General features: G+C 45.2%; 1 non-coding gene across 1 annotated transcript; it reads right to left on the bottom strand.

Moving 5' to 3' along the window:
* Positions 1 to 2,720: 2,720 nt before the first annotated feature.
* Positions 2,721 to 2,884, bottom strand: LOC115030003. The gene has a single exon (XR_003835602.1). It is a non-coding gene; the product is annotated as a U1 spliceosomal RNA (small nuclear RNA).
* Between the last annotated feature and the right edge of the window lie 430 nt (positions 2,885 to 3,314).

Raw genomic sequence — 3,314 nt, 5'->3', positions numbered from 1 at the left:
ATGGTAGATCTTCCAAGGAGTTTTGATTTCATCCTATAGATGACAGGAAGCTCCTGGGAGCTTCTGAATCAAGAACAGAATAGACTTTTAATGTTAAATACTACATTTACACCCCCACCCAGCATGACTGTCATCTTCAGCCACACAGTACTACACCCCATCCCGGATGGGTCCACAGAACTCTCAGGAGAACTGGCTCCACTGGGCTAGACTCTCCACTTCCAGCCTTCTGCCTCTTTTTCCTTCCACCTCTGAAGCTGCATAGGTCAACTACACTGCATCGCAGCTCGCATTATATTCATCCTCTGGCTTCTTTTGCTCATTCCTACCGTATCCGTTGATAAATTAACTATTCACCCAAGACTTCACGACCTCCTTCTGCCTACTGGGCACTCTGTCAATGACTGAGCCCACAGTGATAATGACAGCAGCACATGCCCTCTCATCACCTGCAGACAGAACATTGTTATATTGTGATAGCGTGCCTTTTACTGTAGATTTTTACCAGCTTCATCCTGTTTTCCTTTGTCTTAAGAGACTCTAAGCTCTTGATGGCGAGCATATTACAGGTGCTCCATAAATGTTTACTGCTTAAGTGAATGGATGGACAATTGGAAGACTCTTAACTGCATTCCATGAGAATTGCCATCAGTCCTGAGTTCATATAGAAATGCCCTCCCTCCAAAGGAGGGGAACATACAAATGTAAACTCGTCCGATGGCTTGCAAGCTCTTCCCGTGAGTTGTTAGATAGTGAACAGTTTAGTTAGCCTGCGAAGTGAATCATCTCTTGCCTTTCCCATTGTGGTACACGGCATCTGTGGACAGGGTTGGGGGAATGAAAAATGACTGTGTCTGAAAAAAAAAATGTGTTTATAGAAGGGAACAGGAGACAGGGCAAGGTACTTGGGCACTAGTATGTCACCCATGCCTTGGATGGTGCCACCTCTGTCAACCCTCAGGCCTGCCTCCAGGGCTGATTTCTGTTCTTCGGTCGAGGGAACTTAGTTGCCCCAGCAGCCATCAGCACTCACCTTTAAACTCTTACAACTTAAGGTTGTGGTGGGAAGGAGGATGAAGGACAGACAGCCTGGTGAGTCTGTTTTACTTGTAAGCAGGGCCTGTAAGCAGGTCCTGGCAGTTACTCTAGTCTTCTTTACTGTGAATGGAGGTTTTTGATTTTTGATTGGGTTTTGTTTGGTTTGGTTTTTTGGGTTGTTTGTTGGTTGGTTGGTTTGTTTTTCGAGGCAGGGTTTCTCTGTGTATCCCTGGATGTACTGGAACTCCCGCTGTAGACCAGGCTGGCCTTGAACTCAGACATCCACCTGCCTCTGTCTCCCTACTACTGAGATTAAAAGTGTGTGCCACCACAAGGCTCTTTACATCTTAACTGGGAAAATGAAGGTGGAGATGTAGCGGGAGCTGACTATGAGCTGGAATGGGCAGCCAATGGCACATGCACATAGGTGGCTGCCTTTATCCTTCATCTCCTTGAAATCAAGTAGGCATGAAGCATTTGCTGAGGATCTACTCTACAAATTTACAAATCCTTTATGATACCTCTTTTGACCACTAGCTCTCAGAGTTGGCTCTACCACCACTTACTTAGGGATCTAAAGATGCTGCTACTTGGGTCCTAGCACTAGTGTGAGTCTTCTGTGGGTCTAAAAAGTTCTAAATTATCCCTGGCATATTTGTAAGCCATTGCTCTGGACCAGGATTCCTGGTCTCAACTGATTCGGCATGCTCTCGCCTTATGCCTTCCCAGCCCCCTCCTCCTCCCAAGAGTTACTGTCTGTGACTGTGGCACCTCTTCTTACAGCTGGAGTTGGATGGCCACTTCTCATAGAGAGTGAGAAGGAGAATGTTATCACCAGCCCCCCCCCCCTTCGTGTTTGACATTCACCACCTGGTTATGAGGCATCTGTCTGGTCCTGGTGCAGCCTGTATTTTTATTTGGGGTCTCACCTCTCCCTCATCCTGTCACTGGATCTGCCTGTGACTCTGTCCTTGCCAGGAAGGCTATTAAGCCCATGCCTAGACTGTATGGACCAGAATTACCATTGAGTAGATCTTCCCAACCCCAAGTGAGGGTCATGATTTTGCCTCTAGAACTGCTCAGGCAAAGATTAGCGCTTTTCTTCTGTTGGATCGGAACTGAAAGACCATATTTCGGTTCCTGGAGATTCTAGCAGCTACTTTTGCAACCTCAGGGAGGAAATTAATCTAATCATAAAACAAGGGAGGCTGGGAGAAGGAGGAAAAGGAGAGAGGGAGGGAGAAAGGAACAAGGGGGGGAGAGGGAGAGGAAGAAGCTCCTTTGAGCCATACGGTCACATGTTTCTCATATCGGAGCATCTTGAAACTACCACCTGCCAATTTTATTTACATTTTAAAATTATTTTGGGAAATGAAATTACTCTGAGTGAGTGTGTGTGTGTGTGTGTGTGTGTGTGTGTGTGTGTGTGTTGCGTGTGTGCTCACATACACACATGCCAGCATACAACAACACACATGTGGAGGCCAGAGGATGGCTTACAGAAGTCACTTCTTGCCTTCTTCTATGTGGGTCCTGGGGATCAAACTCAGATCATTCGACTTGGCAGCAAATACCTCTACCAGCCCTAATTTAGCCTTGCAAGTACAAAACAATGGATTTCTTCATGACATTTTCTTTTTTTTTTTTTCTTTTTTTTTTCTTTTTTTTTCTTTTTCTTCTTCAGGGGAAGAGCGCAAACGCAGTCCCCCACTACCACAAATTATGCAGTCGAGTTTCCCGAATTTGGGGAAATTGCAGGGGTCAGCACATCCGGAGTGCAATGGATAAGCCTCGCCCTGGGAAAACCACCTTCGTGATCATGGAATCTCCCCTGCCAGGTAAGTATTCATGACATTTTCATATGCACATTTATCATTGTACTTTGCTCATACTCTCTACCTTCTTCCTTATGCTCCTTCCTCCCCAAATAATAATCTCCTTCCTGATTTCTGTTTTTATACATATTCATACCATATTATTATAGTAGATGGCATTATATTATATTGTATATCTTTTAATTCTGGTTATTTTGGTCACAGGTCACAGAGTTCTGTCACTAATCACCAAAATGATCCCAAACAGATATAACCTATTCCTGCTTTCCTTGGAGTCAAACGGAATCAACCAGAATTAAAGAGGCCCAGCACTGGAGATGAGCGCTGATCATTCATTTGGTACAAGTGCATCATGCCCACTGTGTTAACTGCTGTACCTGTACACTGTCACTGAGAAGCATGAAAATGTTCGAAGGACGAACACCAGCCACAAAACTGTGC

This window comes from Mus caroli, chromosome 19 (genome assembly GCF_900094665.2).
Source record: "Mus caroli chromosome 19, CAROLI_EIJ_v1.1, whole genome shotgun sequence".
In the NCBI taxonomy this organism is placed as follows: Eukaryota; Metazoa; Chordata; class Mammalia; order Rodentia; family Muridae; genus Mus; species Mus caroli.
This window is presented reverse-complemented; position numbering and strand designations above follow the sequence as displayed.